The sequence below is a fragment of the Lissotriton helveticus genome, chromosome 10, assembly GCF_964261635.1.
Source record: "Lissotriton helveticus chromosome 10, aLisHel1.1, whole genome shotgun sequence".
In the NCBI taxonomy this organism is placed as follows: Eukaryota; Metazoa; Chordata; class Amphibia; order Caudata; family Salamandridae; genus Lissotriton; species Lissotriton helveticus.
In genome coordinates, this window is record NC_136071.1 from 893,845,259 (window position 1) to 893,871,552 (window position 26,294).

The following is a 26,294-nucleotide window of genomic DNA, read 5'->3' on the forward strand; positions in this document are numbered from 1 at the left end:
GACAATTGGTTCAATATGTCATGCGGACTCTTACAGTCCAACCAGAAATAATGATTCCACAACATCCCCCTCACCAGGGGAACACAAATAAAATTACACCACAGACTTCACATTCAGTCGTTGGCAAATTACCCGCAAAACGGGAACAAATTCCATTCTGGATAGCTCGAAAGATTACTCAAATCGAAGCAATATTTCCCAATACTACACCTCAAGAGAAACACAGAATTCTAACAATCTGTTTACCAATGGGGATCACACCACATCTGGAGAACTGCAACACTTGTGGTACAGTCTTTGCTGCAATCTACACTAAAACACATGGTGTTCCGTCTATGGCGGTAATACCAGATGTCCTGAAACAGGCTCAGAATGAATACGGGGCAAAGCCTGCTTTAAATTTAGGTATGAAATTACTGAAAGATTTCAAACAGATCTCAACAATAATATTAGCTAATATTAAAGGTGACAAAGCATCCCTGGCGATCCGCCAAAAGTTAAGGGAATTTGATGTAACTGAGCAGCCACAAGAACTAGCCAGAATAATTGAAAAATTCTATGAAGAATTAGGCAGGGACAGCTTGGGTGGGAAACCAGTTAAACCCCAACTGTCAGAAAGTCCTGAAAAGGTCTTTACTAAAAACACTCCTACTCCTCCTAAGAAATAGTGGGGAAAATAGCTAACAAACTTCTAAAGACAAGCGTTCTCAATCCAGAGGTAGGTCTCCTCAAAAGGAGCCCTCTGAAAGGAGGTATACCCTCAGGAATAGGGATCATTTGAGAAAACCTGATAGACATCAAGACACTGATACACGTCCCTCTCGTACCTTTCAGATTTCGTCACAGAAATCTGAAAGAAGAGGACGATCAGAAAACAAGGAAGAACGTGTGAAGTCAAAAGATAATCAACACATTCAGAAAAACAAGAAACCTCAATTCACCAAAAAGAAGGTAGCAGGTCTAAAAATCAGGCATGCCGAGGATCTTGAGGACACAACACAAGAACGGGGAATGGGCTCAGACAGTGTTGGACAGCGCAGCAGAAGTCACCATAGCTTGTAAGAACTTGAAGGATCATCTGGAGACAGTGGACTTGAATGAATTCATTCAAGTTGAAACTGCAGATACCAGGGTTAGTTGTCCACATAAGTTAAATGAAATAACACTCCGGATGGAGGGAGACATACCAAGAAAAGTAAGAGCACTCTTTTGGGAGCGACTTTCTAAGGGTTATGACATTCTTCCAGCTGAACAAGACTGGCCACCACAATTTGTCAGGGAGTGCCCAAATGGTGAAGACATCATTATAACTGTAGATAATGTCCGTGCACTGCGGAATTTATGTTTGTCTTTTAAAGCGTGTACCGTGCTCATAAGGAATACTCCCCGCTCGGGAGTATATAACAATGAATGTGGACCGCACTGACACAAACTGTGCAAGTGTCTCCTGTGGCACTGGTAAATAGGTGCTGGAAGAACCAGCTGATTCTTAGTCAATAAAGTTTTTCAACAAAGGTTTTTATGTGCTTCTTGTTTTCGCAAGTATTTTATTCATACTTATAGCATCTGTTCAATGTGATTACTTGATTACATTTATTGTTATCCATCAAGAATCATGAATGTTCAACTTTTCATGCTTTCATATATCCAACAAAATCATGTCTTCCAATGCATTTCGGCCTAATGGCCTTCATCGGGGAAGTCTGTGAAACAAAGGATGTGACTATCACTGTTTTATACAAAACACAGAAATTATCATGATGAAACTGTATCAACTTTTAAATGGTATGGCACCAAAGGGTTTTAAATGAAAAGTGTCAAAATAAAAATGCATTCACCAACACCTAGTTGCTCATTGTTCAAACAACTCATTTAGCTACTCTCTATGCGGTATATCACAATGTTACACTTGAAATGCGTCATCGCGTATTATTCGTGATGGTGTTTTAGGGTTCATGGGTTATTCATTTGCGGTAATGTTATATTAATTATAATTCATACCACGACAGTGTAAGGAATTACGCGCTTGTTTAAGTGAGTTACTACGCTCCGCATCGGCTGCTTACCAAGTGTGTCTTGCGTAGCGTCTTATGGCGCTGTGGTGTGTTCCTCCTTCGGTTCAGAGAAGTTTGCGGGTGAGGCTCAGGGGGTGTGTTCAAAACGTGAGTTACGCGCGTAATCTTTAAAGGAGCCGAATACTGAGAATGAGATTGTTAACAATCGGGGTGAAAATAAAGCATTCTAAATGTGCAAATATATTGCTAAACCTGTCTAAGCTTGGTAATTACAGTTATATGTGTGTGTGTAATGCAAAAAAGGGGCAAATATAATAAAAAACTTTTTAGTACGTAACATAATCAAGATTAATATTAAGATGGCGGCCATCTTGAGTGAGGAGTGATCCATTCGGCGGTCTAGTCCTCATTTAGGAGGCTCGACCTGTATAAATTTCAGGTAAATCCTAGGCGCGTTCCTATACCAGCCTTGGCACACTTCGTGCAGCGCTCGACCAGGGTGCAGCTATTGTTGTTTTAAAGCCCCGTTTTTTGCATTTCTGTTTATTTTAGTTTGATATTCTCCCCTGTTTTTAAAATCTTTGGCCTCGCTTACCTGCACTGCTGTCCTCCTAACCTGCACATTAATTGCAATATCTCACCGCGTTTTCGCGGGTCCCTCGCCCTTGTCACGGTGGCGGCCATCTTGAGTGAGGAGCGATCCATTCGGCGGTCTAGTCCTCATTTAGGAGGCTCGACCTACATAAATTCCAGTCATGCATTCGCGCAGCGTCATCGCGCAGCGGGATCGCCGGTCTTCCGCCGGAGTTACGCCAGAGTTCAGCCCGTCTGCGCCCGTCCGCGCTGAGGACGGGCTGCAGGTCGGGCTGGACCAGGATCTTACACCTCCTTCATTAGTACAGGTAATTAGGCGATATGCTCCATCTGAGCTATTAGCTCTCAGGCCTCCTGTACGCCCCTGTCTACATCGCTCTACTCCATCAGGGATACTACAATCCCGCCGATGTATGACTTGCTCATCCTCATTCCATTCTCCCGTTTTTCACTCTACTGGTTCCTCTTCAATGTCTACCTCCTCCCTTCGAACTGGTTTTCTCATCAATGCGCGCTCGTTAATCAAACATAACTTTGCCTTCCACGACTTCGTGGAGGAAAGACAACCAGACTGGGTCTTCATTACGGAGACCTGGGCTACTGACTTTTCCGGCCATGACCTTCTTCTAGCCATCCCAGGGGGCTACTCCCTACATAGGCTGGACAGGCCTATACGTAGAGGAGGAGGAATCGCCATTCTTTTCAAATCCTTCCTTTCCTGTACGGTTAAAACGTTGTCCTCGCCCCAAGATCATTTTGAAGCTCTATACTTTTGTATTACATGTGCCCCATCGGTCTCTTTTACGGGGATAGTCATATACAGGCCGCCTGGCTATAGAGCTAACTTCGCCTCTGATATTCTGAGAATCCTGGAACCCTATTTTGGTAAGCCTCGTCTCACCATTCTGGGCGACCTTAATTTTCACCTTGATGAGGCCGATTCTAAGGACACTCTTTCATTGGTGCAGTCTCTTGGAGCCTGTGACCTTGTTCAGCTTGTTACCAATTCCACCCATAAGGCAGGTCACATTCTCGATGGGGTATTCTCCAATGATTCGAGACTTTCCTGTGGCTTACCTTTGCCGTTGGTCTGGACTGACCATCTTGCAGTACCTTTATATCTTGCCCTTCCTACTTCCAATTCCATCAAGAAGGCGACATCTTCCTTTGTTCTTAGAAGAAATCTTAGAAACCTCACTGATGAGGCTCTTGCCTCTTTAGTTTCTTCACCTGAGGTTCTTTTCCCTAAAGATGTTGATGAGGAAGCCCAAGATCTGAAGGACTCCATCACTAATGCTGTGGAAAAACTCGCCCCTGCATTCCTGCGATATGTAGCCCGACGTAAGCCATCAGCCCCATGGTTTTCTGACCAGCTTAGATCTTTGAGACAGGGCTGCAGAAGCAGTGAGAGGAGATGGAGGAAATCCTGGGATCCTAAGGACCGGGAGGCCCATAAGTCTGCTCTGCGTGAGTACAAGCAGAAAGTGATTATGGAGAAGCAGAAATACTTCTCCAATCTTACTAGCTCACTCACTTCCTCTAGGGAGCTTTTCAAAATTGCTGACTCGCTATGCTCCCTTCAACTTCCTGACTCTGTAGTCAGCTCTCAAGATCTATGTAATGACATCGCAGACTTCTTTCACCACAAAATCCTTGATATCCATATATCATTAGAAGCACAACGTCATTCTCTGGATGAGAACACTCCTCCTGGTATAAGCTCTTTTGAATCCTTGGATACTGCCTCTTCCAGCTCCTTCACAGAATTTCCTCCCCTGTCTCTGGAAGGATTAAATCTTCTAATTGACAGGACGAAATCCTCCTCCCCATTGGACCCACTACCTCTTAAAAAGCTGAAAGAGTGTAGATGCAGTCTTCTTCCCTCCATGTTGGAGGTGATGAATAAGGCGATCGCTCAAGGTTCCTTTCCTTCGGTATGGAAGAAGGCAATAGTGAAGCCACTCCTAAAGAAACCTTCACTTGACCCCGGCCTCCTTAAAAATTTTAGGCCCATCTCCCTTCTCCCTGCACCTGCAAAAATATTAGAGGCACATTTGAATTTCCATCTATCCTCTTTTCTCGATTCCTCTGAGTATCTTGACAGCACCCAACATGGATTCCGAAAACATCATAGCACAGAATCTGCCCTCACTTTTGTAGTCAATAACATCCGTCGCAAAGTTGACGCTGGTCAAACTACTATTCTTGTGCTACTGGACCTCACGGCCGCATTCGACACCCTGTCTCCCGCCATTTTAACATCTCGGCTTAGGGAGGCAGGTGTGACTGGGTCGGCCCTGAGCCTCCTCAGTTCCTTTCTCCTTGATAGGGAACAGAGAGTGATGCTCGGAAACCACCTCTCCCCAGCCAAGTCTTTGCAATGTGGGGTGCCACAGGGGTCGGCATTAAGTCCGACCCTGTTCAACATCTACGTGGCCCCCCTTGCTAGGCTGGGAAGATCGCAGGGGATGGAGGTGGTTTCATACACCGATGACACGCAGATCATGGTGTCATTCACTCATTCCTCTGTCACTACATCTGCCATCAGCTTCAGGTTATGTATGCAACTTGTTGCAGACTGGATGGTTATCAACTCCCTGAAGCTGAATGGCGATAAGACAGAGGTATTGGTCTTTGGGAAGGACCAAGATGCCTGGTCGAGTGAGTGGTGGCCTTCCTCTCTTGGCACCTGCCCCACTCCCTCTCAATCGGCCAGAAATCTCGGTGTGGTGTTTGATACTTCACTATCAATGTCTCTTCAGGGGAATCGGACTGTGGCAACCTGTTGGGGTGTTGTCAGGATACTCAACAGAATTCGCAGCTATCTGTCTCTGCATGCACGTAAGCAGATTTCAGTCGCCCTTGTTGGCTCCAGGCTGGATTATTGCAATTCCCTTTACATGGAGTCCAACAAGGGCCTCATACATCGGCTGCAAATCGTGCAGAATGCTGCTGCACGTTTCGTCTTAAATCTTCCGAAGACATCATCTGCCACCATCGCGAGGAGAGACCTCCATTGGCTGCCTGTCCAGCACAGAATCTATTTTAAAATCCTGTGCTTGACGTATAGAGCTCTCGAGGAGGGATCTAGAGGTGCTCTCAGCTCCCTACTTACCCACTACCATCCCACAAGGTGCCTTCGCTCTGCGGGACTACTCCAGCTTGCTGTCCCCATTTCAGATTGACCAGATGGGGAGCCAGGGCCTTTTCCGTTGCTGCTCCTCAGCTCTGGAACACTGTGCCTATGGAGATTAAAACTCTACCCTCTCTAGACTTGTTTAAAAAGGCCTTGAAAACGTGGTGCTTCTCAAGAGCCTATTCAGGTTGAACTGCTTGGTCTGTGTCATGAGCTGGTTTTTTGAATTAGGCGCCTTGACGCCCACTGGGCTAAGTTTGCGCACTACAAGACTCCCATCATTCATTAATGTTAGTTGTATCGCGCAGCACAATTCTAATATTAGTATACAGTATTATGTTAAATATAGGTAACAACTGAATTCTGTCCGTTCATTAATCCCATTGGGACTCAATGTTTGTAAATAGTATATCCAGTGGTTTTCGCGTTTCAGAAGGGTTTTTTATTGTCTCTTTCTTCATTTATTTCCACAACTTCCAAAATACATGCCTTGATTTGATTTACTTGGTGATTATGTTCAATGAAGTGGGTTGCCACTGCTGATTTTAGAACTTTGGTTCTAATGTTACTTTTATGCTCTGTGAGCCTTATTTTGAATTTGCGTTCTGTCTGACCATTGTAAGCTTTCCCACAAGGGCACTTCATCATGTATATAATGTTCTTGGTATCACAAGTTGCAGTGACATGGAGCTTGATTTTATTTCCTCTCATCGGATGCGTAATAGTGTTGCCTTCCATTATGTTATTGCAATTGCTACAGTTTTTGCAAGGAATCGTGCCTTTGTGTTTGATGTTAGGTTTATGCACTGTAGCGCGTTTGATGATTTCTCCTAGGTTTTTTGCTCTGGTGAGAATGCAAATAATGGTTCATCAGCGAAGATGTTATTAAAATCCGGTTCAGTCTGTAATATTCGCCAATGTTTCCTAATAGTTTTTTTGAACACTGGGCTCACCGTGGAGAATTTGCTGACACATGTTATTTTGGCTTCTTTTTTGGTTGTGGATGTTGAGAGTAATGTTTCTCTGTCTTTCAATTGAGCTCTTTCTAGTGCTGAGTTTAACACCATATCTGGATATCCTCTTTTTTTGAATTTTTGTAACATGATTTGTGATTGCGTCATTGCTTCCTGTGGGTCTGAGACGATTCTTTTTACTCGTAAGAGTTGTGAATATGGTAAGTGCTGTTTAAGTGGAGATGGGTGGAAACTCTGATATGTTAACAAGTTGTTGCGATCTGTTTTCTTTGTGTAGAGTGTGGTCTCTATTTTGTTGCCTGTTATTTTAATAATCGCTACATCCAAGTAATTGATTTGGCTGTCATGAGTTTCATAGGTAAATTGTATTCGTTGATCTATCTCATTTAGTTGTTGGATGTTAAGAATCAAGTTTTCCCTTGTGCCGTTCCATAGTATAAAAATGTCGTCAATATATCTCAGATATAGACGTAGGTTTGGTTTCCATTGGACTTTTTGTAGGATGTGGGTGTTTTCATATTGATGCATGAAAATATTTGCATATGAAGGTGCTGCCGGATTCCCCATTGATGTACCTGATTTTTGGAGATACTAATGATTTTCCCATCTGAAATAACTGTGCATCAATGTGAAGTTTAGTAGCTCCAGTAAGAGCACTTTCATAGGTTCTTCATATTCCATGTGAAGCAATGCTTCTTCTGCTGCTTCTATTCCCATGTTGTGAGGTATAGAAGTATAGAGGGCTTGGACGTCTATAGTGCACATGATAATCTCCTCATCTGTTCCAAGGTTTACGTTGTTCAATTTAATCAAAAAATCCATGGTGTCTTTGACAAAGGAATCCATTGTGGTGACATAGGGTTGGAGATATTTATCAATTAGTTTTCCCACGGGTTCATGGATGCTCCCACAAGTGGAGACGATCGGACGGCATGGAGGCTTGATTGGGTCTTTGTGGATTTTTGGGGTGAGATAGAATATAGGTACCTTGGGATGGTCTATCGTAAGATACTTCTTTATTTTGTCATCTATGCATCCTCTTGACATAGCCTCTTGTATGATGGTTTGAAGTACCATTTGGATTTCTTTGGTCGGATTGGAATTGAGTTCCATGTAAGTATTTTCATCCTGTAGATGTAATGAGGCTTGCGAGTTATAGTAATCTTTGTTCATGACAACAAGAGCTCCACCTTTGTCCGCTCTTTGACAGGTGATCATGGGGTTATTAGCTATTTCTTTGAGAATGGCATATTCTTTTTGTGTGAGATTTTTGGTTTTTGTTTTTCTTCGGTAGTTGATTTTGTTTAGATCCTGTTTTACTAATTGTTCGAATAGATCTAATGTCTTATGACTGATTGGAGCCATGTATGTGCTTGTGGTAGTGAAGCCTTTAAGAGAATCTTCCTTTCGGATTTTGTGTTCCACTATTATATTAGTGAAAAAATGACAAAGTCTTAATTTTCTCATAAGTTTGAAGAGACTGATGTTTACTTCCAAATGATTGGTGTGTGCTGTGGGCACGAATGATGTCCCTTTTTGGAGGATTTTGATTTGTAGTTTGGTGAGTTTGACATTTGAAATGTTGATAACCAAATTATCTAACTGCGATTCTTTTTCCCGTCCTTCTTGGTCGTTACATTCCGGGTTTGTGGTGGATCTTTCTCCTTCTCTTGTTCGGGACTTTCTTCTTGACCTCCTGGGTCGTCCCCTATGGTTGGGCCTGCACCTTTGGTGCCATACCATTTAAAAGTTGATACAGTTTCATCATGATAATTTCTGTGTTTTGTATAAAACAGTGATAGTCACATCCTTTGTTTCACAGACTTCCCCGATGAAGGCCATTAGGCCGAAATGCATTGGAAGACATGATTTTTTTTGATATATGAAAGCATGAAATGTTGAACATTCATGATTCTTGATGGATAACAATAAATGTAATCAAGTAATCACATTGAACAGATGCTATAAGTATGAATAAAATACTTGCGAAAACAAGAAGCACATAAAAACCTTTGTTGAAAAACTTTATTGACTAAGAATCAGCTGGTTCTTCCAGCACCTATTTACCAGTGCCACAGGAGACACTTGCACAGTTTGTGTCAGTGCGGTCCACATTCATTGTTATATACTCCCGAGCCGGGAGTATTCCTTATGAGCACGGTACACGCTTTAAAAGACAAACATAAATTCCGCAGTGCACGGACATTATCTACAGTTATCTCTTTTTCCCTGCTCTTTGCCTGTAGCACGCGATCTAAACAAAATGCAATACGACGAAATCACAAAACTAACGGAAACAAAAGCAGATACATTTGCATATACAGATGAAGAATCATCAAAAATCTATTCACTTATCCATGAGGAAACTATGGAATATACCACTTCCAAATCCAAAGATCAACAAGTAAAACAACTTATTTATTTATCACGCAAAATTATCAATCAACGGTTGCACGCCAGCACAATGGTTAGATATCACAAGGCGTCAAGAATCTCGCGCGGACTGAGAATATTACTAAAACCATCCTTATGTAAAAACTCAAAGAAATTCACTGACAAATGGTACGCAATCCTTAATAAATGTTCGTTAGATCTAATCCTGCTAATTATCGAAGAACTGTCCCAAATTTTGGAACAGTTTGAAAAAGAAATTTCCACTATAAAGGAAGATCTTAGTAAAACAATGACTTCTGATGAGTTGAACAAGATACTAGAAGACATTAAAACACAACTAGCAAAACACACCGAAGAAGTGAATGAAAGAAAACTCCGTAAATACCGTCGAGACACAATCGATTATAAACTTGGCGAAGTTTATAATTGGGCAGAAGTATATGCGTGAAAAAGACAAAACCGCCCATACACACAACAGACGGACACATCATCTTCGGATACAGATGCCACATCAGAAATATCTAGGAGAACACCTATGGCACAAAAACCTTCTACAAGCTCAAACAAAGCTCCTCAGCCTTTTTTAGATGCAGGCCCAACCGTAGGAGACGACCCAGGAGGTCAAGAAGAAAGTCCCGAACAAGAGAAGGAGAAAGATCCACCACAAACCCGGAATGTAACGACCAAGAAGGACAAGAAAAAGAATCGCAGTTAGATAATTTGGTTATCAACATTTCAAATGTCAAACTCACCAAACTACAAATCAAAATCCTCCAAAAAGGGACATCATTCGTGCCCACAGCACACACCAATCATTTGGAAGTAAACATCAGTCTCTTCAAACTTATGAGAAAATTAAGACTTCGTCATTTTTTCACTAATATATAGTGGAACACCAAAACCGAAAGGAAGATTCTCTTAAAGGCCTCACTACCACAAGCACATACATGGCTCCAATCAGTCATAAGACATTAGATCTATTCGAAAAATTAGTAAAACAGGATCTAAACAAAATCAACTACCGAAGAAAAACAAAAAACAAAAATCTCACACAAAAAGAATATGCCATTCTCAAAGAAATAGCTAATAACCCCATGATCACCTGTCAAAGAGCGGACAAAGGTGGAGCTTTTGTTGTCATGAACAAAGATTACTATAACTCGCAAGCCTCATTACATCTACAGGATGAAAATACTTACATGGAACTCAATTCCAATCCGACCAAAGAAATCCAAATGGTAATTCAAACCATCATACAAGAGGCTATGTCAAGAGGATGCATAGATGACAAAATAAAGAAGTATCTTACGATAGACCATCCCAAGGTACCGATATTCTATCTCACCCCAAAAATCCACAAAGACCCAATCAAGCCTCCATGCCATCCGATCGTCTCCACTTGTGGGAGCATCCATGAACCCGTGGGAAAACTAATTGATAAATATCTCCAACCCTATGTCACCACAATGGATTCCTTTGTCAAAGACACCACGGATTTTTTGATTAAATTGAACAACGTAAACCTTGGAACAGATGAGGAGATTATCATGTGCACTATAGACGTCCAAGCCCTCTATACTTCTATACCTCACAACATGGGAATAGAAGCAGCAGAAGAAGCATTGCTTCACATGGAATATGAAGAACCTATGAAAGTGTTCTTACTGGAGCTACTACACTTCACATTGATGCACAGTTATTTCAGATGGGAAAATCATTGGTATCTCCAAAAATCAGGTACATAAATGGGGAATCCGGCAGCGCCTTCATATGCAAATATTTTCATGCATCAATATGAAAACACCCACATCCTACAAAAAGTCCAATGGAAACAAAACCTACGTCTATATCTGAGATATATTGACAACATTTTTATACTATGGAACGGCACAAGGGAAAACTTGATTCTTAACATCCAACAACTAAATGAGATAGATCAACGAATACAATTTACCTATGAAACTCATGACAGCCAAATCAATTACTTGGATGTAACGATTATTAAAAAAACAGGCAACAAAATAGAGACCACACTCTACACAAAGAAAACAGATCGCAACAACTTGTTAACATATCAGAGTTTCCACCCATCTCCACTTAAACAGCACTTACCATATTCACAACTCTTACGAGTAAAAAGAATCGTCTCAGACCCACAGGAAGCAATGACGCAATCACAAATCATGTTACAAAAATTCAAAAAAAAGAGGATATCCAGATATGGTGTTAAACTCAGCACTAGAAAGAGCTCAATTGAAAGACAGAGAAACATTACTCTCAACATCCACAACCAAAAAAGAAGCCAAAATAACATGTGTCAGCAAATTCTCCACGGTGAGCTCAGTGTTCAAAAAAACTATTAGGAAACATTGGCGAATATTACAGACTGAACCGGATTTTAATAACATCTTCGCTGATGAACCATTATTTGCATTCTCAACAGAGCAAAAAACCTAGGAGAAATCATCAAACGCGCTACAGTGCATAAACCTAACATCAAACAAAAAGGCACTTTTCCTTGCAAAAACTGTAGCAATTGCAATAACATAATGGAAGGCAACACTATTACGCATCCGATGAGAGGAAATAAAATCAAGCTCCATGTCACTGCAACTTGTGATACCAAGAACATTATATACATGATGAAGTGTCCTTGTGGGAAAGCTTACATTGGTCAGACAGAACGCAAATTCAAAATAAGGCTCACAGAGCATAAAAGTAACATTAGAACCAAAGTTCTAAAATCAGCAGTGGCAACCCACTTCATTGAACATAATCACCAAGTAAATCAAATCAAGGCATGTATTTTGGAAGTTGTGGAAAGAAATGAAGAAAGAGACAAAAAAAAACCCTTCTGAAACGCGAAAACCACTGGATATACTATTTACAAACATTGAATCCCAATGGGATTAATGAACGGACAGAATTCAGTTGTTACCTATGATTAACATAATACTGTATACTAATATTAGAATTGTGCTGCGCGATACAACTAACATTAATCTTAATATTAATCTTGATTATGTTACGTACTAAAAAGTTTTTTATTATATTTGCCCCTTTTTTGCATTACACACACACATATAACTGTAATTACCAAGCTTAGACAGGTTTAGCAATATATTTACACATTTAGAATGCTTTATTTTCACCCCGATTGCTAACAATCTCATTCTCAGTATTCGGCTCCTTTAAAGATTACGCGCCTAACTCACGTTTTAAGCACACCCCCTGAGCGTCACCCGCAAACTTCTCTGAACCGTAGGAGGAACACACCACAGCGCCATAAGACGCTACGAAAGACAGACTTGGTAAGCAGCCGATGCGGAGCGTAGTAACTCACTTAAACAAGCGCGTAATTCCTTACACTGTCGTGGTATGAATTATAATTAATATAACATTACCGCAAATGAATAACCCATGAACCCTAAAACACCATCACGAATAATACGCGATGACGCATTTCAAGTGTAACATTGTGATATACCGCATGGAGAGTAGCTAAATGAGTTGTTTGAACAATGAGCAACTAGATGTTGGTGAATGCATTTTTATTTTGACACTTTTCATTTAAAACCCTTTGGTGCCATACCATTTAAAAGTTGATACAGTTTCATCATGATAATTTCCGTGTTTTGTATAAAACAGTGATAGTCACATCCTTTGTTTCACAGACTTCCCCGATGAAGGCCATTAGGCCGAAATGCATTGGAAGACATGATTTTTTTTGATATATGAAAGCATGAAAAGTTGAACATTCATGATTCTTGATGGATAACAATAAATGTAATCAAGTAATCACATTGAACAGATGCTATAAGTATGAATAAAATACTTGCGAAAACAAGAAGCACATAAAAACCTTTGTTGAAAAACTTTATTGACTAAGAATCAGCTGGTTCTTCCAGCACCTATTTACCAGTGCCACAGGAGACACTTGCACACTTTGTTTCAGTGCGGAAGACATCATTATGCCAGCCTTCTCCAACCACATTCCAATTCATTTAAAATATACCAATGCCAGGAAATGGGCAGTAGCCCTGGCTCCTGCATTATATAAGAATCATGTAGGATGGGATGAGGATTCTCCTCACCATAAAATCCAGTACCTCCTCCATGAACAATCATTTGTTTCCTGTCTCCAAACCAGACAATACACATCGTCTAGTATTGTATTACAGACATTTAAACTCTTGTTGCAAAACATATGCATTACAAAATGCACATAGTGCGGCATTAATGAATAACATTGTGTGTACAAAATATAAAACCACTTTAGATATTTCTAACGGTTTCTTCTGTCAAAACACTGCACCATAAAGTAGGTATTTGACCACTTTCTCAATCATGGGGACACATTGTCACCTCTATCGTCTCCCTCAGGGATTCAAGAATAGTCCTGGGTTATTTTCAACTAGAGTAACAGAGTTACTACAAACATATCATGATGAAGCCTTATCATATGTAGATGACATCTATCTGACAGACAATGACTTGGATAGGCACTTGAACAGGGTGAACACCATTATATTGGGCTTCGCCTCAGAAGGGTATAAATTCAAATTTAAGAAATCAAGAATTGCCCACCTCAACGTCCTTTTTCTAGGATATGAGTCATCAAGTGAAGGTAAAAGCCTGGCAGCAAACTTTTTAGAAACATGTGCGCTGCTCCAATCTCCAAAAACACTGAAAAACTTACAGTCAATTCTAGGTTTCCTAAATTTTGGAAGAACATACATTCTAAACTACGCAGAAAGGGTTAAACCTCTCTACGAATTAATCAAACCTGATTTTAAAACAGTTCATTGGACACAAAAACACACAGAAATTTTGCGTTCACTCCAAACAGACATATTAGTAACAAAACATTTGCAAACATTCATAAACGTACACAACTTAGTGATCCGAACCATTCCAGGACAATGCAGATTCACGTACTTAACTTTTAACGAAGGTAAAAAAGTACCAATAGCTTACAAATCACACTTGTACACTGAAGCAGAAATGAAATTCACTTCAACAAAGAAAATTCTGACAGGGGTTCAGACTGCTGGAGCAAAAGAGAGAGCCCTCGCACAAGGTAAGCGCATTATGGACGTGACACCTGTACCTGCCTTGGAGGCAGTGACAAAAGCGAGTATTCCTAATGCTAAAGCTTTACATCCAAGATGGATACAATGGGTTAATTCTCTTGCTGCAACAGACGTTGAATTTGTTTTTGATCCTTATTTCAAAACACAAGCATTTCTACAATGCGAACAAGAATGTCCTCTGCCTACTGAAATTCTGCCTCTAGAGCAGTATGAATTTATACTGACGGATCTACTCAACCGCTAAGGAGGGTAAGCAAGCCGATAGTGCGGCGTGCACGACCCTTAAAGGTTGTTGGTGCGATGGCAAATTCAGACCAATGGTCACCTAAATGCAATCTCCAGGAGATTGTGCAGCTCAGTGAGCTGAACTACAAGCATTCAAGATGGCGCTTGAGAATACGGACCGCAAATTCCCCACACTCATAGTGTGTGATTTATAATACTGTGTTTAATCTTACAATGAATACTGGTAAAACTGGATTCAAAACGGTTACAAAGATGCAAAAGGTGGCACAATCAAGCATAAATTGCTTAGGGAACAAGTAGTACAGTTACGACAAGGACTACAAAACACTAACGTGATACATACGCTGAGTCATCACGTGATGGCGTTCACGTTCTAGGGAATTCATTGGATGATGAAGCCGCGAAGGCAGCTGTGCAAACGGCTTCCGCAGCTGCAATCACTCGTTCAAAAACAAAAATAGACGGCGAAACAATGCTAGCTGGCAATGCTTCAAGCAACAGTGGTAAAATGTTACTCAAAGGCTTTCCTCTCAAATACTCATATATAACTGATGCAAATAATGTTCCGTTTGCTCGAATCCCTGGAGTGGGGATAGAGTAATTCCAAACAAAGAACATAGATTAGGACTAATTTTAGCAGCACATGAAGGGCTCGCCTCTGCACATGCAGGTGTTTCCGCCACAGTATTAATATTAAAACAGAGATACTGGGGGCCACGCATGAGGAAACAAACCAGAAACTATGTTTTGGAATATGAAATATGCCAAAAGATGAAAGTCTCTACTGTGAAACGTCCGGCGCAGACGCCCCTGTTAATTTCAGATAAACCATTAGCTTGCGTTTACCTGGATTCGTGTTCAAGATTTGTTTGGATGTGGCCACTGCGCTCGGCCGACGCTCAAACTGTTATAAAAGATTTGCGAGTCTTTATCGGCACATACGCAGTTGGCACAGTACATTCTGACAATGTCCTGCGTTTAGATCTCGAGCTTACAAGGAGGCCATGGCCAATCTGGGCATTGCATTGCGGTACTCTAGTCCATTCCATCCTGAGGGAAATTTGGTAATGGAGAGAAAAAAACGGGACATAAAGCAATCTATAACAGCTAGGGTATTAGGCTCGGGTGACGGGTGGGTCAAACATCTAATAAGTGTCCAACGTTGTCTTAACAATCTGCCAAGAAGATCTCTAGGGGGTATCACTACATATGAAGTCCTTTTTGGAACCAGAATGATATTGTCAGACCTCGATTGTCAGACTTCAGTGGTAGACCAAAAACCCTTTGCTATCAAAGACCGTTTGGATGTTTTACAGGACTTAAATGGAATAAGAATGAAACAAAGTAACGTGTTCCTGAAGCCAACCACCACTGAAGAGAAACTGATCATCCCAGCAAGGCCTGTCTGGATTACTAAACTTGGGGATCTCGTCAGAGAAAAGATCGCGGACAAGAAGTAGGCCAAGTGGACTCCGACAATGTAGCAGACGCCCTAATCTGGCTACTATCCAAGAGGTTCAAACTGAGAGACTCATCACCTTTGAAGAATCTGCAGTGCAAAATGAAGGACTATGCAATAAAGCTATGGAACTTGTACCTCTTGAAACCCAAATAACAGTTCGTCAAGAAACGCCTGTCTACAAGTAGCATCTGACTACACAAATGTAACAAGTGATCAAGTGGCTCCAGCGATTTCAACGAATCCTAACGCAATCCCTACAATTGACAGAACTGCCTCTGGCTATTTCATTAACTTTGATACGTTTTCCGAGGATCCAATTGACCCGGAAACGACTCCAGTAAAAAGAATTTTGAAAGAACAAGCAACAGAACTTTTTCATCACCTGGAAAAGACTTATTTGGTTTCACCAAGGATTGAACTTTGGATTGTGTTGGGTGTACTTTATCTTCTACTTTGGTTGACTCTGGTAATAACTTTGGGAATGCTGATAAATGGAAGGTATGTTAAAAAGGACACAGCAAGTAAGAACATCAACTTACTACTTAAGCCACACAAATCATCTCATCGTGAACAAAGAGACTTGTCATCAGTGAATATCATAGCCGTTCCTATACCTTGTGGTATAGTTTGGGACAGAACTGATTATGACATTTTTGGCCCTGCGGAGCTATTGAAGATTCCACACCAGTTCAAGATTTCCTTGAATGACTTTGTTTCATCTAGTACCTTTTCTGATGATTGGGACTTCGAGACTGTTAATAATATGATGTCAGACTTAGAAATGTCTGCTGTATTTACGAATCATGACTACTTAGAAGGTTCATCAGATTATGAACAAATGTATTGTTATAATCACTATGGTCATAATTTCTTGCACAAATCAGCAAATCCTAGAAATGTATTAATGTATAACCAATGGGAACATTGTCCGACGCCACCAAAGGGTAGCTCAAAAAATTTCCATACTTTTCAGGTTTCAATATATCCAATCCAGAATCATTTTACTTCAAAAATGTAAACAAAACAGGAATGAAAAGTATGTTGACAAATACCAAGCGAATTTATTCTGCAGCCTTTTATGCTCAGCTGTCTTCACTAGGTTTTGACTTTTGGAAAGACAACATTGAGACAAAAACTGTCTGGGGCACAAAAGAAAGATTGGCAAGTGCAGGGGATAGAAGCTTTATTTAGAGCCTGCATCATCCCAGAGCAAAATATATTTTTGAATGACACTGTCTAACAGACATCTTGTCTTGGGTTAGCCAAGATAAAAGACCTAAACAATCCGTCCATACCTACACCTACACCTGTTAGTGGTAACACTTCAGAGGGGTAGGTCGACGTACATACTATTTTGCATCACAACAGAACAGTTCCAGATTGGAAAAAATGGTTAATCTGGCCCACTGACACAAACAACTGTCAAGATAGATTCCTGAATAAAACACAGGGGTTCAAATTCACTAGGCCAGCATCCAAGATATGTTCAGAGACGGCATCCAGGAATAGTGATAACATACAGTGTAGGGAAACTGTGCCTTGAATGGGTACATAGATCTATACTTAAGGATGTAAAACAATACTTATCTTTACTTAAAGATGGCATTGATCTTAGGGAATTCTTGCTAGGACCAGGAACACTGCATCATAAACTTTTTATATATGCCGGTATCCATGCTGCTTATAATGAGGCATGGAAGATTACGCAAGCAGAGACTGCAGAAAGAATACAAGAAATTGATCGTATTAATTTATAGAAAACTCTCTCTGTGGTTGACAATGGGTTAACGACTCTGTCGTCCAGGATATATTCTTTGGACAGCATAGTATCCTCTGCCATAGACATAATGTAACAGGACTTGGTCATGTTGCAACATGGTCAGTCGCAAATACGTTCTATCATGCTATTAGGCTGGACGTTACAAAACCTTCGTTCAGGCTATGTGCCTTGGCGTTTAATCAATACTACGTCACTGTTTTCAGAATTCAATCTCACTGCTAAACAGATCAAACTGGCACAAAGGGGAGCAGACTATGCGGTGCTGAGCAATGAAAAACTGGAAAGATTGCCATTAACTGTCACTGAGAAACCAGCCAAAGAATGGAACAATCACTCTGCCTGTTACAATTTTCCATTTTCAATATTGCCTAAAACACATACCAGCAGGCACATATGAAAGGTTGGGTAAAGAATACATCAAGACATCCTGGGAATTACCATACACACACAGATGTTGGAGTGGGGGGAAATTAGTGTTTCTTAGTGGTACAAATTGTGAAAACGCACTAAGCGATTGCTGATGACACAACTCTAGGAACTGGCTCACCGGCCAACATGTATGCACTATTACTGATGGCACCAGTGATGTAGGAATACTTATGTTATCATACATACCCATCTTACCAATGGAAAGTGTTGTCCTGTCACTGCAACAAAGGTGCACCTATAATATGTCACATGTGATAGGCCTACCATCACATGACACACAGTAGTGAGTGAGCATCACACATCCAACAATGTACACAATTGGCCTGTTGGGGGCAATGGTCAGCTGGTTATTCAAGCACATGAGAGGAATCGTCACTTGAGTCAGCCATGTGATAGCCCATGTCATGTTCATGGATAGGTGGGTGGTCACTGCTGTGTAGCAGGTAGATACAGACAATAGGCAAATTACATCATTATTCACCTATCATAAGACCTACACATCTGAATTTGGGTCTGCCTTAGTTCAGATAGTGACATGCATGCCTGAAGCTTGAAAAAATGTTAAGACAAACAAAAAGGCACTTTTCCTTGCAAAAACTGTAGCAATTGCAATAACATAATGGAAGGCAACACTATTACGCATCCGATGAGAGGAAATAAAATCAAGCTCCATGTCACTGCAACTTGTGATACCAAGAACATTATATACATGATGAAGTGCCCTTGTGGGAAAGCTTACATTGGTCAGACAGAAGGCAAATTCAAAATAAGGCTCACAGAGCATAAAAGTAACATTAGAACCAAAGTTCTAAAATCAGCAGTGGCAACCCACTTCATTGAACATAATCACCAAGTAAATCAAATCAAGGCATGTATTTTGGAAGTTGTGGAAAGAAATGAAGAAAGAGACAAAAAAAAAACCTTCTGAAACGCGAAAACCACTGGATATACTATTTACAAACATTGAATCCCAATGGGATTAATGAACGGACAGAATTCAGTTGTTACCTATGATTAACATAATACTGTATACTAATATTAGAATTGTGCTGCGCGATACAACTAACATTAATCTTAATATTAATCTTGATTATGTTACGTACTAAAAAGTTTTTTATTATATTTGCCCCTTTTTTGCATTACACACACACATATAACTGTAATTACCAAGCTTAGACAGGTTTAGCAATATATTTGCACATTTAGAATGCTTTATTTTCACCCCGATTGTTAACAATCTCATTCTCAGTATTCGGCTCCTTTAAAGATTACGCGCCTAACTCACGTTTTAAGCACACCCCCTGAGCGTCACCCGCGAACTTCTCTGAACCGTAGGAGGAACACACCACAGCGCCATAAGACGCTACGAAAGACAGACTTGGTAAGCAGCCGATGCGGAGCGTAGTAACTCACTTAAACAAGCGCGTAATTCCTTACACTGTCGTGGTATGAATTATAATTAATATAACATTACCGCAAATGAATAACCCATGAACCCTAAAACACCATCACGAATAATACGCGATGACGCATTTCAAGTGTAACATTGTGATATACCGCATGGAGAGTAGCTAAATGAGTTGTTTGAACAATGAGCAACTAGATGTTGGTGAATGCATTTTTATTTTGACACTTTTCATTTAAAACCCTTTGGTGCCATACCATTTAAAAGTTGATACAGTTTCATCATGATAATTTCCGTGTTTTGTATAAAACAGTGATAGTCACATCCTTTGTTTCACAGACTTCCCCGATGAAGGCCATTAGGCCGAAATGCATTGGAAGACATGATTTTTTTTGATATATGAAAGCATGAAAAGTTGAACATTCATGATTCTTGATGGATAACAATAAATGTAATCAAGTAATCACATTGAACAGATGCTATAAGTATGAATAAAATACTTGCGAAAACAAGAAGCACATAAAAACCTTTGTTGAAAAACTTTATTGACTAAGAATCAGCTGGTTCTTCCAGCACCTATTTACCAGTGCCACAGGAGACACTTGCACACTTTGTTTCAGTGCGGAAGACATCATTATGCCAGCCTTCTCCAACCACATTCCAATTCATTTAAAATATACCAATGCCAGGAAATGGGCAGTAGCCCTGGCTCCTGCATTATATAAGAATCATGTAGGATGGGATGAGGATTCTCCTCACCATAAAATCCAGTACCTCCTCCATGAACAATCATTTGTTTCCTGTCTCCAAACCAGACAATACATATCGTCTAGTATTGTATTACAGACATTTAAACTCTTGTTGCAAAACATATGCATTACAAAATGCACATAGTGCGGCATTAATGAATAACATTGTGTGTACAAAATATAAAACCACTTTAGATATTTCTAACGGTTTCTTCTGTCAAAACACTGCACCATAAAGTAGGTATTTGACCGCTTTCTCAATCATGGGGACACAGTGTCACCTCTATCGTCTCCCTCAGGGATTCAAGAATAGTCCTGGGTTATTTTCAACTAGAGTAACAGAGTTACTACAAACATATCATGATGAAGCCTTATCATATGTAGATGACATCTATCTGACAGACAATGACTTGGATAGGCACTTGAACAGGGTGAACACCATTATATTGGGCTTCGCCTCAGAAGGGTATAAATTCAAATTTAAGAAATCAAGAATTGCCCACCTCAACGTCCTTTTTCTAGGATATGAGTCATCAATTGAAGGTAAAAGCCTGGCAGCAAACTTTTTAGAAACATGTGCGCTGCTCCAACCTCCAAAAACACTGAAAAACTTACAGTCAATTCTAGGTTTCCTAAATTTTGGAAGAACATACATTCTAAACTACGCAGAAAGGGTTAAACCTCTCTACGAATTAATCAAACCTGATTTTAAAACAGTTCATTGGACACAAAAACACACAGAAATTTTGCGTTCACTCCAAACAGACATATTAGTAACAAAACATTTGCAAACATGCATAAACGTACACAACTTAGTGATCCGAACCATTCCAGGACAATGCAGATTCACGTACTTAACTTTTAACGAAGGTAAAAAAGTACCAATAGCTTACAAATCACACTTGTACACTGAAGCAGAAATGAAATTCACTTCAACAAAGAAAATTCTGACAGGGGTTCAGACTGCTGGAGCAAAAGAGAGAGCCCTCGCACAAGGTAAGCGCATTATGGACGTGACACCTGTACCTGCCTTGGAGGCAGTGACAAAAGCGAGTATTCCTAATGCTAAAGCTTTACATCCAAGATGGATACAATGGGTTAATTCTCTTGCTGCAACAGACGTTGAATTTGTTTTTGATCCTTATTTCAAAACACAAGCATTTCTACAATGCGAACAAGAATGTCCTCTGCCTACTGAAATTCTGCCTCTAGAGCAGTATGAATTTATACTGACGGATCTACTCAACCGCTAAGGAGGGTAAGCAAGCCGATAGTGCGGCGTGCACGACCCTTAAAGGTTGTTGGTGCGATGGCAAATTCAGACCAATGGTCACCTAAATGCAATCTCCAGGAGATTGTGCAGCTCAGTGAGCTGAACTACAAGCATTCAAGATGGCGCTTGAGAATACGGACCGCAAATTCCCCACACTCATAGTGTGTGATTTATAATACTGTGTTTAATCTTACAATGAATACTGGTAAAACTGGATTCAAAACGGTTACAAAGATGCAAAAGGTGGCACAATCAAGCATAAATTGCTTAGGGAACAAGTAGTTCAGTTACGACAAGGACTACAAAACACTAACGTGATACATACGCTGAGTCATCACGTGATGGCGTTCACGTTCTAGGGAATTCATTGGATGATGAAGCCGCGAAGGCAGCTGTGCAAACGGCTTCCGCAGCTGCAATCACTCGTTCAAAAACAAAAATAGACGGCGAAACAATGCCAGCTGGCAATGCTTCAAGCAACAGTGGTAAAATGTTACTCAAAGGCTTTCCTCTCAAATACTCATATATAACTGATGCAAATAATGTTCCGTTTGCTCGAATCCCTGGAGTGGGGATAGAGTAATTCCAAACAAAGAACATAGATTAGGACTAATTTTAGCAGCACATGAAGGGCTCGCCTCTGCACATGCAGGTGTTTCCGCCACAGTATTAATATTAAAACAGAGATACTGGGGGCCACGCATGAGGAAACAAACCAGAAACTATGTTTTGGAATATGAAATATGCCAAAAGATGAAAGTCTCTACTGTGAAACGTCCGGCGCAGACGCCCCTGTTAATTTCAGATAAACCATTAGCTTGCGCTTACCTGGATTCGTGTTCAAGATTTGTTTGGATGTGGCCACTGCGCTCGGCCGACGCTCAAACTGTTATAAAAGATTTGCGAGTCTTTATCGGCACATACGCAGTTGGCACAGTACATTCTGACAATGTCCTGCGTTTAGATCTCGAGCTTACAAGGAGGCCATGGCCAATCTGGGCATTGCATTGCGGTACTCTAGTCCATTCCATCCTGAGGGAAATTTGGTAATGGAGAGAAAAAAACGGGACATAAAGCAATCTATAACAGCTAGGGTATTAGGCTCGGGTGACGGGTGGGTCAAACATCTAATAAGTGTCCAACGTTGTCTTAACAATCTGCCAAGAAGATCTCTAGGGGGTATCACTACATATGAAGTCCTTTTTGGAACCAGAATGATATTGTCAGACCTCGATTGTCAGACTTCAGTGGTAGACCAAAAACCCTTTGCTATCAAAGACCGTTTGGATGTTTTACAGGACTTAAATGGAATAAGAATGAAACAAAGTAACGTGTTCCTGAAGCCAACCACCACTGAAGAGAAACTGATCATCCCAGCAAGGCCTGTCTGGATTACTAAACTTGGGGATCTCGTCAGAGAAAAGATCGCGGACAAGAAGTAGGCCAAGTGGACTCCGACAATGTAGCAGACGCCCTAATCTGGCTACTATCCAAGAGGTTCAAACTGAGAGACTCATCACCTTTGAAGAATCTGCAGTGCAAAATGAAGGACTATGCAATAAAGCAATGGAACTTGTACCTCTTGAAACCCAAATAACAGTTCGTCAAGAAACGCCTGTCTACAAGTAGCATCTGACTACACAAATGTAACAAGTGATCAAGTGGCTCCAGCGATTTCAACGAATCCTAATGCAATCCCTACAATTGACAGAACTGCCTCTGGCTATTTCATTAACTTTGATACGTTTTCCGAGGATCCAATTGACCCGGAAACGACTCCAGTAAAAAGAATTTTGAAAGAACAAGCAACAGAACTTTTTCATCACCTGGAAAAGACTTATTTGGTTTCACCAAGGATTGAACTTTGGATTGTGTTGGGTGTACTTTATCTTCTACTTTGGTTGACTCTGGTAATAACTTTGGGAATGCTGATAAATGGAAGATATGTTAAAAAGGACACAGCAAGTAAGAACATCAACTTACTACTTAAGCCACACAAATCATCTCATCGTGAACAAAGAGACTTGTCATCAGTGAATATCATAGCCGTTCCTATACCTTGTGGTATAGTTTGGGACAGAACTGATTATGACATTTTTGGCCCTGCGGAGCTATTGAAGATTCCACACCAGTTCAAGATTTCCTTGAATGACTTTGTTTCATCTAGTACCTTTTCTGATGATTGGGACTTCGAGACTGTTAATAATATGATGTCAGACTTAGAAATGTCTGCTGTATTTACGAATCATGACTACTTAGAAGGTTCATCAGATTATGAACAAATGTATTGTTATAATCACTATGGTCATAATTTCTTGCACAAATCTGCAAATCCTAGAAATGTATTAATGTATAACCAATGGGAATATTGTCCGACGCCACCAAAGGGTAGCTCAAAAAATTTCCATACTTTTCAGGTTTCAATATATCCAATCCAGAATCATTTTACTTCAAAAATGTAAACAAAACAGGAATGAAAAGTATGTTGACAAATACCAAGCGAATTTATTCTGCAGCCTTTTATGCTCAGCTGTCTTCACTAGGTTTTGACTTTTGGAAAGACAACATTGAGACAAAAACTGTCTGGGGCACAAAAGAAAGATTGGCAAGTGCAGGGGATAGAAGCTTTATTTAGAGCCTGCATCATCCCAGAGCAAAATATATTTTTGAATGACACTGTCCAACAGACATCTTGTCTTGGGTTAGCCAAGATAAAAGACCTAAACAATCCGTCCATACCTACACCTACACCTGTTAGTGGTAACACTTCAGAGGAGTAGGTCGACGTACATACTATTTTGCATCACAACAGAACAGTTCCAGATTGGAAAAAATGGTTAATCTGGCCCACTGACACAAACAACTGTCAAGATAGATTCCTGAATAAAACACAGGGGTTCAAATTCACTAGGCCAGCATCCAAGATATGTTCAGAGACGGCATCCAGGAATAGTGATAACATACAGTGTAGGGAAACTGTGCCTTGAATGGGTACATAGATCTATACTTAAGGATGTAAAACAATACTTATCTTTACTTAAAGATGGCATTGATCTTAGGGAATTCTTGCTAGGACCAGGAACACTGCATCATAAACTTTTTATATATGCCGGTATCCATGCTGCTTATAATGAGGCATGGAAGATTACGCAAGCAGAGACTGCAGAAAGAATACAAGAAATTGATCGTATTAATTTATAGAAAACTCTCTCTGTGGTTGACAATGGGTTAACGACTCTGTCGTCCAGGATATATTCTTTGGACAGCATAGTATCCTCTGCCATAGACATAATGTAACAGGACTTGGTCATGTTGCAACATGGTCAGTCGCAAATACGTTCTATCATGCTATTAGGCTGGACGTTATAAAACCTTCGTTCAGGCTATGTGCCTTGGCGTTTAATCAATACTACGTCACTGTTTTCAGAATTCAATCTCACTGCTAAACAGATCAAACTGGCACAAAGGGGAGCAGACTATACGGTGCTGAGCAATGAAAAACTGGAAAGATTGCCATTAACTGTCACTGAGAAACCAGCCAAAGAATGGAACAATCACTCTGCCTGTTACAATTTTCCATTTTCAATATTGCCTAAAACACATACCAGCAGGCACATATGAAAGGTTGGGTAAAGACTACATCAAGACATCCTGGGAATTACCATACACACACAGATGTTGGAGTGGGGGGAAATTAGTGTTTCTTAGTGGTACAAATTGTGAAAACGCACTAAGCGATTGCTGATGACACAACTCTAGGAACTGGCTCACCGGCCAACATGTATGCACTATTACTGATGGCACCAGTGATGTAGGAATACTTATGTTATCATACATACCCATCTTACCAATGGAAAGTGTTGTCCTGTCACTGTAACAAAGGTGCACCTATAATATGTCACATGTGATAGGCCTACCATCACATGACACACAGTAGTGAGTGAGCATCACACATCCAACAATGTACACAATTGGCCTGTTGGGGGCAATGGTCAGCTGGTTATTCAAGCACATGAGAGGAATCGTCACTTGAGTCAGCCATGTGATAGCCCATGTCATGTTCATGGATAGGTGGGTGGTCACTGCTGTGTAGCAGGTAGATACAGACAATAGGCAAATTACATCATTATTCACCTATCATAAGACCTACACATCTGAATTTGGGTCTGCCTTAGTTCAGATAGTGACATGCATGCCTGAAGCTTAAAAAAATGTTAAGACCACTTGTGCAACTCTGATCATGACTTACCACCTAGTCGCTGCTTTTGGGCCTCCACTCCTCATCAAGCCCGGGATTGGCCACCGTAAGTATCCAGAGCATCGGAGTTTTCAGGGTGCTGTGTGGGTCCCGCACACATTGGGAGGACAGCCCTAGCTGGACCTTCACGATCTTCTGGATCCAGTAACTCAGGTCTTCTCACCTCTTGAGGCAATGGACGCTACGCCACCTGTAGACCACCAGGGTCCACACACTCTTTGTGATGGCCTTTCAGATGTCACGCTTGTGATGGGCATTGACCTACATAGATACAAGAGAGGAAGAAACATTTTGTAACTGAAAGTTAAAGTAATCAGTTTTGATCTCACTCAAGGGTTTTACATTAGCTACAAGCTGACACCACAAGTGAGCAAACAACATGTGTATATTACACATGCTGAGATATAGAATCTCCCCAATATACCTGTTCTGTAATAATCTGATGAATACAATTCTATGTCAGGACAGGAGGCTCTGAATATGCTT